Raw genomic sequence first — 12,879 nt, 5'->3', positions numbered from 1 at the left:
CATTTTGAAACACAGTTATCAAATGGAAGCAAAATACACAATTTTAGAAGTACAAAACCAGGATTCTGTGGCACAGAGATAGTACCAGAGGTTGTAGTCCATAATAATAGAAGATTGAAGCCTCCAAAAGTGAGTATGATGAGAGGGACAAAAGAAGACATCATAACATCACATAACTTTTCTCTGATGTTCTGTATCTTTTCACTAATAAGAAGGATGTCTGTGTTTGGTACACTTTCTGCAAAGGTAGATGAGTCATGAATCCTAGCAATTTGCTTTCCCTTGGGGGAATATTTGTCTTTCCATCAAACCGCACACACATTGATCTATTGATAGATTTGTTGAGTAGAGATTAAGTTAACAAAAAGATATAGCTTAAAATACTCCAACCAGTTAGATGCCGTATCCCTTTGATTCTGCTACTGTGTTATCTCTTCCATCTCCACAGATTTAATTTTTTTTTTTTAAGATTTTATTTATTTATTTGACAGAGACACAGCAAGGGAGGGAACACAAGCAGGGAAAGCAGGAGAGGGAGAAGCAGGCTTCCCATGAAGCGGGGGGCCCAAAACAGTGCTCCATCCCAGGGATGGGCAGATGCTTAATGAGTGAGTCACCCAGTTGCCCCTCTACAGTTTTAAAATTTTAAACTAAATACCTTATATTCATAGTTGCAAATCCTGATAAGACCATGGAACATTGCCATTTCTTGTTGCTGACTGAGAAGCTTGACTATTGAATGAAATAGTGATAGGATGACATTGGCATTCTGTTAAAAAAACTTAGTGGCTAAAACAAAGTTCCTTCTACCCAGAGATAGACCCCACATGATAGGTCCAAGAGCATATAGTGTGGGTACAATTTCTATTCTGCAAAGCATTCTGCTTCTGGTTAAGTGAATGAGTGGATGGATGACTTTTTAAATGAGAGTTTTAATATTTTAATATTAGAGATATTTTTAAATGAAGAATTTCCCATTTTAGTAATAATTACCTTGTGTTTGGAAATATATTGTAGAGATACTTTCTCATACTTAGATTCTGATAATTCCCATATTAATAATCATGTAGCTAAATTTTATTTCTTTTAAAAACCTTTGTGAAGGAAATGGTGAGTGGGAAGCAAAGGGGTGACTAGTATCTTTTAACTCAAGTATTCCAAAAATTAAAAATAAATAGAAGTTTTAGGATTTCTAATACTTTCATCTGTCTTTTATATTCTAAAAGGATAAAATATACAAAAATTATTTTTTCCTTTTATATCTTTACACTAGGAAGGAAACTGGTAGACTTAATATGTTGTCAACTATTTGTAAGTTCTGCTATATATGAATTACATAAAAATAAATTAATTTCAGTGCTATTTTCTTTCTTTCCTAAGAATCTCTCTGGTTTTCTCATTAATATCATTAAAAGACCAAAACCAAACAAAATATTTTTGTATTTCCAAAGAAAAGTCCAGCATTCTAGTATTTTATAACGTTGGAGAAAGTCTGGAGTTTTTCGGTCTTTTGTTCTTTTTTTTTTTTTTTTTTTTAAAGATTTTATCCATTCATTTGTTAGAGAGAGAGAGAGTGGGAGAACACAAGCAGGCAGAGGCAGGCAGAGGCAGAGAGAGAAGCAGACTCCCCACTGAGCAAGGAGCCCGATGTGGGACTCGATCCCAGGACCCCGGGATCATAACCTGAGCCGAAGGCAGCGGCTTAACCAACTGAGCCACCCAGGCGTCCCTTTTGTTCTTTTTTTTAAAGATTTATTTATTTATTTTAGAGAGCAAGTGGGGATGGGGAAGGGGCAGAAGGAGAGGGAGAGAAAGTCTTAAGCAGACTCCACGGAGCCCCAGGTTAAGACTGGGCTCAATCTCACAACCTGAGCCACCCAAGGTACCCCCAAAATAAGGAGCTTTTTAAAAAATACATGTCACTTAGTAAAGGGTAAGAGCATCTGGAAATAAGAATCCTCCCTAATATTATAAAGACTGGGAGAAGTTCTGATGTTTATGGAAGAATTTAGACTCCCCCACCCCATGCCAAATAAAGTATTTCATACACTCAGTTCAATTTCAGCTCAGCTAAACTGTCGTCAGAACAGACACATGTCTTTTCCTCAATTATAAAATGAGTTGATATCAAGACTAAGACACCAGTGATGGATTGGTTTCTGGATCCACGAAGCAAATTCTAACAGCAATCTTATTCAAGGCCAATAAGTTGTATTATATAAAATAAGCAGAGACTGTTTGAAGTTAAATAAATAAATATTAGAAAATAAATAAGTAATAGAAAATAGAATGACCATACTTTTTGTTTCTTTTCTAAAATAAGTTCCTTCTAAGTAGTTGAATAATATTTTTTAAATATTCTCAATCTCAGGCTCATTGCTTCTAGAATTCTCATGGTCCTTGATACTGAATACTGTGATTATTGAGGTAAAAAGTTGCCACAGCTATAACTGACATTATAGAAAAGAAAGTGGCTCTTCAATTCTCTGTGCCTTGGTATCCTCTTCTGTTTGCCTCCACTAGACTGAAAGCCCCATGAATTTAGAGACTGACTGGTTTTACTCATTTTTATATCTGTCACTATTGCCATACTGCCTGGTACATAGTAGTTGATCACTTAACATCTGATTAGTTAGAGGAAGTACTGTCAAATGTAAAATCTCAACCATACTTGAGAGTTGTAAGAAATAATGAAATGATGTGTGAATGTCTGTGTGGGTGGATGTGTGTGTGTCCCTCAAACATAAATGCTCAAAAATAATGGTTTTTCTAATCTGACTCATGCTAACCAAATTTCTAAGATAGCCCTGTTAATTTGTAATGGATGATATTTTATATCTGATTTGGGAGCTAGAGTTGTTTATATCCTTAGGCCCTCCCTGTTATTGATCATAATATATGTATATATATACAGGGATATACATAAGGCAACTAATTCCAACTCAGAAATTGTTTGAACATGACATGAGAATAAAGGGAATAAAACAGGCTGATACTTCTCTTTTTTCTTCTAAGGTTTCTAACAACACTTCCCTTGGTTATTTTCAGATGCACTAACAAGGTTTTTTATAGCCCAGTTTGCTTTCTCTTAATCTGTGAGATCCCTAACACCTCAAGCCAATCATTATCTGATTTTTGAACATAGTTAATTTACTTCAAATAGATCACCCTGATCACTTTGATTAAGAAGTACCACCTAGGAGAGCCTGGGTGACTGTCAGTTAAGCATCCAACTCTTAATTTCCCTTCAGGTGATGATCTCAGAGTGATGAGATTGAGCACAGCCACCACCACCCCCAGGGTCACTCTCAGCACTCAGTGGGGAGTCTGCTTGAGATTCTCTCTCCCTATGCCCACCCACAATGCACAAATTCACACTCTCTCTCCCAAATAAATAAATAAAGTCTTTTTTTAAATAAATAAAGTCTTTAAAAAAAAAAAAAAAAGGAAGGAAGGAAGGAAGTGCCACTTGTGCTCATCTTTTTTTTAAAAAGATTATTTGTCTGAGAGACAGGGTTGGGCTCCCTGCTCAGTGGGGAGCTTGCTTCTCCCTCTCCCTACTGCTTCCCCTGCTTGTGCTCTCTCTGTCAAATAAAATTGTGGTGAGCATTTTGTGATGTATAGAAGTGTTGGATCGCTACGTCGTAAACCCGAAACGAACATTATAGGTCAACGTAATTCCATTGTTGTGGTTTGTCTGAAGGCTTTCCCAGCTTGAGGACAGAGAGACAAAGAGAAAGAGAGACAGAGATCACTAGAGGAAGGGGCAGAGGGAGAGAAAGAGAGAGAGCATCCCAAGCAGACTCTCACTGAATGCAGAAGACGACGCAGGGCTTTATCCCATGACCTGGAGAACCGGCGCTGAAACCAAGAGTTAGATGCCCAAGAACTGCGCTACCCAGGTGCCCCAATATATGCATCTTTTTGATATACTAACAGTCTCCCAGCTAGCTTCAGTTTAGATTTGTTTTCTGATCCTGTTTCCTGTTTTGAACTTGAAGTCTACTTTATACTTTGTACCAATGTCTTGTTTTATGGAAAATAGTACCACTGGTGATCAAGAATCACTAATAGGAGGGCTGATGTGATACTTATTTAGTACTGTCTGTTTCCATAAATATGTATTAAATGCATAGCATATGGGCATCCTGAGTTGTGATTCAACAACAGACAACATGAGTCATAATCATTTGTGAGTTGAAAATCAAAATCAGAGGCTCCCCCTGTGTTCTAGAATTCAGTTCTCAGAATTAAAAGGATGAGAATGAGACATAGCCTTTGAAAACCCTGTTATGGTGCCCATCAATGTTTCCCAGTGTGTATTCTGTGGAACACCAATTCTGAGGGTTGTACTATCAGAAGTCAAGTAAATTTAAGAAAAACAGCAATCACTATTCTTTTTTTTTTTTTTTTTTAAGATTTATTTGGTTATTTTAGAGCATAAGAAGGAGGGGGAGAGGGAGAGGGAGAATTCCAAGAAGACTCCGCACTGAGCACCGAACCGACTCGGGACTCAGTCTTACAACCCTGAGATCATGACCTGAGCCAAAATCAAGAATCAGTCAATTAACCAACTGCACCACCCAGACACCCCAACAGTAATCAGTATTCTTGAAGAGCCACGGTGCAAATAAGATTAATCTGGTAAAAGCTCTAAAGTGTCCTACACAAACAAGTTTAGCTTTGCTGAACTAACTTAATTTAGAATACACTTTAGAGAATAAGAACAGTAATAGCATCTTTAGAAGGTTATAATTCACTTTTATTGTTTTTAATTGTATATGCATTTCCCTTTCTAGACTCTCTGAAATTAAGAATTTTTAATCATTATTCCTCTAATCAATCTTCCTCTGTGCTGTCTCCAGCTCCTGATAAGAAAGATGTATGGAAGAAAGAAGGGGAAATAGTAAGGAAAGTGCGTGTGCGTGTGTGTGTGTGTGTGTGTATTAATCTGTCTTGTTTATTTGTCTGTTCCAAACTATTGTGTAGCCCTTATGTATTTTAAAACTTTGTACCAATATGATAAAATGTGTTAATATTTATAGCAAGTTTATGTTACATTACATAATTAAATACACAATATTTTTGATTCTATAACTAGTGAAGATGATTACTTGAAAAAGTAAGTATGGCCTATAGTTAATGGAGTTAAAATCTGTCTTGGAAGAACTTTTTTATTTTACTTTAAATTATATATGTAAATTACAATTTTTCTATCATATTTCCACATTTTGTTATTAAGTTTATAAGTTTAAAGATTACACTCAGAAAAATATGTTATGAAAATATTTGTACTAGAGGAAAACCTCCATTTTTTAGAATTCTATGAATGGTGATTTTAGATAATAAAATATTCTCAACACTTGGAAGTTATTCCCCAATCATAAGCTACATAAGCTACAAAACTTTAAAAGTATATATTTGGTGAAAATTTTTCTAAAATATTTCCATTTCTTTTCTTTAAAAGAACATATGTTGACCATAATTTAAACTTTTTTCAGTGACCCAAGGTCATCGTTCAGTCCACTTCATTTCAGTAAATATTTGTTTAGCACCTCTTGTATGTGATGATCCTCCCAGGCCCTTTTGGATACTTCAGTCTGTCTACCACTATACTAAACAGCTGCTGAATGTGTATCTTTTTATACTTTTTCTAATTTCCTAGCTGTGAAGACTGACAGACTTCTATGAGGGTGCCCCATTCAACCTCCCTCCTAGAAGTGGTGCTTCTGATCTTCTGTGAGCAGGAAATTAAAATACCCAGCCCTATGGATATGCATTGAAATAAGAAGAGTACACTAGGAATCTCTTTAATATGTGAAGTACATAAAATTTGTACATTTTGGCTGCTCAAGAGTCCTTTTTATCCTTTTACTTGTTTCTGAAATCTCTTGAATTGTCCTAACATTTTAGATATGTGAAACGTTGCTATAAACTCATCAAGCAGACTTTTTTTTATCCCTTTGCTTAGTAGTTCTTCTTGAAGCAGATTCAGATTTTATGACACCACGGTCTATGTTATCCACTGACCAAGTGAGAATTAGTTTTGTCTAAAATATTAATCCAGAAATCTCCATTTAATTATAGTCCACAGCTTCCTTATGAGCCATTTTGTATTTGCCTGAGACTTGGTTTAATTTTGACCTATAATGAGTTTTTATTAGTTTTTTAGTTTTTCAAATTCACGGTTTGTGCGTGTATATATATATATACACCATATGGTATATTATGGTGTGTATGTGTGTGTGTGTGTGTGTATATATAATATATATTATATATATCATAAAACTTTTTTTAGTTTTTATTTAAATTGTAGTTAATACATATAGTAAAATTGCTTTCATACCATAAAATTGTTAATAAAAGACTTCTATACCAGGCTCATTTTTATTTTCTCCTTTGTCAAAATGATGTGTTCTAAAGATGTCTTATCACTAAAAATCAGTATTTACAATGGTTAAATTATGGCTCTATCTAACTTTCAATTTAGCCAAAAATGAATTGAGTGCTGGAGAGACCCACTGTGTACATTATACAGACCTGCAAGAATTAATGTGTTAGAACAGTAAAGCTGGATGACATTTTTAGCACCTCCTAATGACCAATGTTAATCATACCTGTACTACAACTACCTCTCCCATTATTAGTAACTGTTAGTTAGCTCATCACATCCTTTCAACTCTGTGTCCTATTTATGTGTTCTAAATCTACTTGTCACCACCGTACCAAATAAGAAAAAGAAGCAGCACCATAGTAATCAAAGAATGAAATTCCTCTGTATGTACTTTGTATTACCAGCAGCATGCATATTGAGATCATTTTTGAAGAGTCAGTTAATGAAGAAACTTGAGAATCCTTGGGTTATCTGCCACTTCAAATTAAATTGTGATATTCTGGTCTCCTTAAAGGCGGTAGCAGATCTTTTTTTCTCTAAAACTGTTTCTAGGATTCTAGAGTAAAGCTACTGACTATCTTTTCATCCCTTTTCTATTTAAAAGTCTTCTATTTTAAAACTATATATAAATGTAAGCTGATGTGTATTTTCATGAGTGTGATTCACTCTTTCTTTCAAGCTGTTATCACAACATTAAGGAGTAAGAATTTTCCTTATGTTGTCATCTAACTTCATGGGTTACTTTCATTTGATTTTCTTCTTTTTAGTTATTCACTTAGAATTTAATGGAAGAGAATTCTGGAAAGCTGCAGTGGTTCTTTGTTTTTTAGAGGAAATGACTAACATGAGATTGAGGACAAGAGTGTGGAATAAGGAAACTGGCTTGAAATCTCTATATATTTTATGACATTTTATGTTCTGAGTAATATCTCTGACTCAGTAGTCATCCTGGGTATTAGCCATGCAAGTTTTCTTATTCCCTGGAAGGCCTTACTATAATCAAGAATTTTGCTAGCATATCATATACCTTGTAATCTTATTTTATAAAATTTTGTGGCATGTAATGTCTTCATTTCCCTGCAAACCTTTAAAACCCTTGTATCCTCATTTATTTTATTACTCTGACACTTTCTATTTCATATCATTCTTTGTGATTCACTTTCCTCTTCTGCAAATAAATCATTTGCAGTTACCCTAAAAACTGGATTCTGTCACTTATGGTCTAGTGCTGTGGTTTCTTAGTAGAAGACAAGTTTATAGCCAGAAGCTGTAAGTTCCCCAAGTTCAAAATCTGTACAAGTTTACAGTAGAAAACCAAAATATCCCCTCTATAATCACTGAACTTCCAAAAGACGATAGATGCCAGAGGCATAGAAACAGAATCAATCCATCAGGCTCTGGGTGGTTTGAAGGTCTGAAATAGATCATGTGAGACCCAGCATTACTTTGGCCATTCTTATTTGAGGGCTACAGATACAGTGGTATCTTTTGCCAAAACCTAAAGACCTAAATTAACCAGAAGGTAGCATTTCCTTTTTTTTTTTTTTTTTTTTTTAAAGATCCATCTATTTATTTATTTTAGAGAGGGAGAGATAATGAGCTGGGGGAGGGGGAAAGGGAGAAGGAGAGAGAGAATCTGTAAGCAGTCTCCTGGTTGAGTGCAGAGACAGGCTGCGTTAGATCTCTGACCCTGAGATCGTGACATGAGCTGAAACTAAGTGGTCACTCAACCAGCTGAGCCACCAGGTACCTCAGAAGGTAGCCTTTCTGACCTTACTCTCATCAGAAGGAACAGTAGGTTAAAAATTAATAATGACTGATAACATTTTTTCAAATAGTCTTACATTTTTTAATCATTTATCTTTAATTATTGAATTTAAAGTTTACCAAGCCAGGAAACATACTGCTATATACTTAATACTAAGAACTATTTTAGGGGAGCCTGTCTGGCTCAGTCCGCAGAGCATGCAACACTTGATCTCAAGGTCATGCATTCAAACCCCACATTGGGTATAGAGATGACTTAAAATACCATCTTTAAAAAAAAAAAAAAAAAACTATTTTGATCTTTCTTCATTGCCTAGACCTCAAATCCCACAGCACGTTTCTCCAGTTTACTGTTCTCACCTACAAAATTGGAGAACATGGTCATTCCAGTGTCACTGCTGTTCTAGGCATCAAATAAAAATTTAAAAGAACTCGAGTTTCTGGTGACACACTCTAGAACTCTCATTATACATAATAAGCTCATTCTTTGGAGTTGCTATGAAATGATACTTAGGTTTTTGTGTCCTCAACTACGTTCTTCTTGGTCGATTGTTTCCTTCAACTTAGGCATCTTTACCATCTTCACTCCAAGAAGTAAGCTAATGGTACACAGGATTATGCAAAAAGCTCCAGGAGACAAGGAGCTCTTTCCCAAATTTCAAAATTGCCTTATTGGAGAGAAAATTTCTATAATTTTTTTTTCATAGAATCTAAGTGTCAGAAAGAACAAAGAAGAAGGAGAAGAGCTCTTGAGCTCTTGAGTTTGAAGCAAGATCTGCATTATGACCCCATTTAGAAAAGTGCTGGCCCTTCATAAAGCAGTGCTTTGAACAAATTAGTAAATTTTACAACAAGTATATTGGATGCTAGTATTTTTTAAATCTCAGAATAGACATGAAGATAATTCAATAGGACCAATGACTTTCAGTTTAAAGAAAGAATGATGCTTTATGAAACTCTGATCTTTTTTTTTTTCAATTTTTTATTTTTTATAAACATATATTTCTATCCCCAGGGGTACAGGTCTGTGAATCGCCAAGTTTACACATTTCACAGTACTCACCATAGCACATACCCTCCCCAGTGTCCATAACCCCACCCCCCTTCTCCCAACCCCCCTCCCCCCAACAACCCTCAGTTTGTTTTGTGAGATTAAGAGTCACTTATGGTTCGTCTCCCTCCCAATCCCATCTTGTTTCATTTATTCTTCTCCTACCTCCTTGACCCCCCTGTTGCATCACCACTTCCTCATAAAAGGGAGATCATGATAGTTGTCTTTCTCTGCTTGGCTTATTTCGCTAAGCGTGATACCCTCTGGTTCCATCCATGTCGTTGCAAATGTCAAGATTTCATATCTTTTGATGGCTGCATAGTATTCCGTTGTGTATATATATCACATCTTCTTTATCCATTCATCTGTGGATGGACATCTAGGTTCTTTCCATAGTTTGGCTATTGTAGACATTGCTGCTATAAACATTCGGGTGCATGTGCCTCTTTGGATCACTACGTTTGTATCTTTAGTGTAAATACCCAGTAGTGCAATTGCTGGGTCATAGGGTAGTTCTATTTTCAACTTTTTGAGGAACCTCCATGCTGTTTTCCAGAGTGATTGCACCAGCTTGCATTTCCACCAACAATGTAGGAAGGTTCCCCTTTCTCTGCATCCTCACCAGCATCTGTCTTTTCCTGACTTGTTAATTTTAGCCATTCTCACTGGTGTGAGGTGATATCTCATTGTGGTTTTGATTTGTATTTCCCTGATGCCGAGTGATGTGGAGCACTTTTTCATGTGTCTGTTGGCCATTTAGATGTCTTCTTTGCAGAAATGTCTGTTCATGTCTTCTGCCCATTTCTTGATTGGATTATTTGTTCTTTGGGTGTTGAGTTTGCTAAGTTCTTTATAGATTTTGGACACTAGCCCTTTATCTGATATGTTGTTAACTGTTTCCTTTGCTGTGCAAAAGCTTTTGATCTTGATGAAATCCCAATAGTTCATTTTTGCCCTTGCTTCCCTTGCCTTTGCTGATGTTCCTAGGAAGATGTTCTTCCTGGTTCAGTTGTGGTAGTTTATATGTCTCTAGGAATGCATCCATTTCTTTCAGATTGTCAAATTTGTTGGCATAGAGTTGCTCATAGTATGTTCTTATAATTGTTTGTATTTAGTTGTAATCTCTCCTCTTTCATTCATGATTTTATTTATTTGGGTCCTTTCTTTTTTCTTTTTGATAAGTCTGGCCAGGGGTTTATCAATCTTATTAATTCTTTCAAAGAACCAGCTCCTAGTTTTGTTGATTTGTCCTATTGCTTTTTTGGTTTCTATTTCATTGATTTCTGCTCTGATCTTTATGATTTCTCTTCTCCTGCTGGGCTTAGGGTTTCTTTTTTGTTCTTTCTCCAGCTCCTTTAGGTGTAGGGTTAGGTTGTGTGCTTGAGACGTTTCTTATTTCTTGAGAAAGGCTTGTACCACTATATATTTTCCTCTCAGGACTGCCTTTGCTGTGTCCCACAGATTTTGAACCATTGTGTTTTCATTATCATTTGTCTCCATGAATTTTTTCAGTTATTCTTTAATATCCTGGTTGACCCATTCATTCTTTAGAAGGATGCTGTTTAGTCTCCATGTATTTGGGTTCTTTCCAAAATTTTCTCTTGTTATTGAGTTTTTTTTTTTTTTTTAAGATTTTATTTATTTATTTGACAGAGAGAAATCACAAGTAGATGGAGAGGCAGGCAGAGAGAGAGAGGGAGGGAAGCAGGCTCCCTGCCGAGCAGAGAGCCTGATGCGGGACTCGACCCCAGGACCCTGAGATCATGACCTGAGCCGAAGGCAGCGGCTGAACCCACTGAGCCACCCAGGCGCCCCTTGTTATTGAGTTTTAACATCAGAGCATTGAGCATTGTGGTCTGAAAATATGCAGGGAATGATCCCAATCTTTTTATACCGGTTGAGACCTGATTTAGGACCCAGGATGTGATCTATTCTGGAGAATGTTCCATGTGCACTGGAGAAGAATGTGTATTCTTTTGCTTTGGGATGAAATGTTCTGAATATATCTGTGATGTCCATCTGGTCCAGTGTGTCATTTAAGGCTTTTATTTCCTTGTTGATCTTTTGCTTGGATGATCTGTCCATTTCAGAGAGGGGAGTGTTAAAGTCCCCTACTGTTATTGTATTATTGTTGATGTGTTTCTTTGATTTTGTTATTTATTGGTTTATATAGTCGGCTGCTCCCACGTTAGGGGTATAGATATTTAAAATTGTTAGATCTTCTTGTTGGACAGATCCTTTGAGTATGATACAGTGTCCTTCCTCATCTCTTATTATAGTCTTTGGCTTAAAATCTAATTGATCTGATATAAGGATTGCCACCCCTGCTTTCTTCTGATGTCTATTAGCATGGTAAATTCTTTTCCACCCCCTCACTTTAAATCTGGAGGTGTCTTCGGGCTTAAAATGAGTTTCTTGGAGGCAACATATAGATGGGTTTTGTTTTTTAATCCATTCTGATATCCTGTGTCTTTTGATTAGGGCATTTAGCCCATTAACATTCAGGGTAACTATTCAGAGATGTGACTTTAGTGCCATTGTATTGCCTATCAGGTGACTGTTACTGTATATTGTCTCTGTTCTTTTCTGATCTACTACTTTTAGGCTCTATCTTTGGATCGCTTCACGAATTTGTGTGCCATCCTTGCACAGGGGCCATGCTAATCTTCTCTGTATTGTTCCAATTTTTAATATATGTGCTGCTGAAGTGAGCACGAAACTCTGATCTTTTTAACAGAGAACGAAAAATAGCTTGGTTGCTAGATGTGTGTGTGTGTGTGTGTATGTGTGTGTGTGTGTGTACATGTGTCTGAGAGAGAATGAAAGAGGAAGAGAGAAAAGGAAGGAGAAGACACAAGACAGACATAGTTACACTAATCTTTTTCCCACAAAGAACTTTTGATTGCTTGGAAATGAAATATATAATAAAATTCTCATAGGGATTTTAAATAAAGATAGAAAAGAAGACAGGGGAAAAGAATAGCATTAGAATAAGTTTGGGTCTCTCAGGGATCCTACAGATCTTTTGATTCAGGTGCAGTAGCAGTAGCATTAAAAGCAGAGTCAAGGCACAGGTCTGTTGTAAGAAAAGAGCAAATCTTCCATTGGTCCTCCCATCCATTGCCATCTCATACTGAACCAGTGCAGAGTCTTTTGTCAGCCCTTGGGCTGAACATGGCCTTTGCATTCATTCTAGTTCCCCTGGCTTTGCCTACATGCCTATGGCATGGCGTTCCCAGTGTTCATTCCTCTGCTGTGGAAAGGCCTATTATTCAAGAGTTGTACATCCCATTAAAGGAATAGCATTGAGCATGATTTTTGAAACCCCACATATGCATTTTGTATTGGGGCTTGATTATCCAAGAGGCCTTCAAAATATCATTGTCAGTTTATTATTCTGTTGAATTCACAGGTGCTTCCATAGAATGAACTCAGGTGAGAGACACCCAGAAACTGACTAAGCAAGGATGAAAGGAAAATGAAAGAAATTCCATTCCGTGTGACTCAGGGATGATAGGCAGAAAATCTATTATAAATTCTATTCTAGATCTATATAATCTATATAATGTATATAAATATATTATATATTTATTAATTATTTATTAATTATTATATATTTATTATTATTATATATATCTATATAATCTGTTCATCATTTATTTCCGTC

General features: G+C 36.2%; 1 protein-coding gene, 1 long non-coding RNA gene and 1 other non-coding gene across 5 annotated transcripts in view; 2 read left to right on the top strand and 1 right to left on the bottom strand.

Moving 5' to 3' along the window:
• Positions 1-12,879, top strand: part of CMSS1 (cms1 ribosomal small subunit homolog) — a 382,805-nt gene that overhangs the window by 206,968 nt on the left and 162,958 nt on the right. Inside the window, exon 1 of one of the 3 annotated variants that reach the window (XM_059392097.1) lies at positions 26-129. The exons of the other annotated variants lie outside the window; for them this stretch is intronic. The gene's annotated coding sequence lies outside the window, so the exon portion shown is untranslated. Of the gene's footprint in view, positions 1-25; positions 130-12,879 lie in introns of those variants that run through there. 3 annotated transcript variants of the gene reach the window in all.
• The window catches only part of LOC132012274 (uncharacterized), a 120,219-nt gene that overhangs the window by 104,746 nt on the left and 2,594 nt on the right, over positions 1-12,879 (top strand). The gene's annotated exons all lie outside the window — the stretch shown is intronic.
• Positions 11,820-11,927, bottom strand: LOC132012660 (U6 spliceosomal RNA). The gene has a single exon (XR_009402664.1). It is a non-coding gene; the product is annotated as a U6 spliceosomal RNA (small nuclear RNA).

This window comes from Mustela nigripes, chromosome 2 (genome assembly GCF_022355385.1).
Source record: "Mustela nigripes isolate SB6536 chromosome 2, MUSNIG.SB6536, whole genome shotgun sequence".
Classification (NCBI taxonomy): Eukaryota; Metazoa; Chordata; class Mammalia; order Carnivora; family Mustelidae; genus Mustela; species Mustela nigripes.
This window is presented reverse-complemented; position numbering and strand designations above follow the sequence as displayed.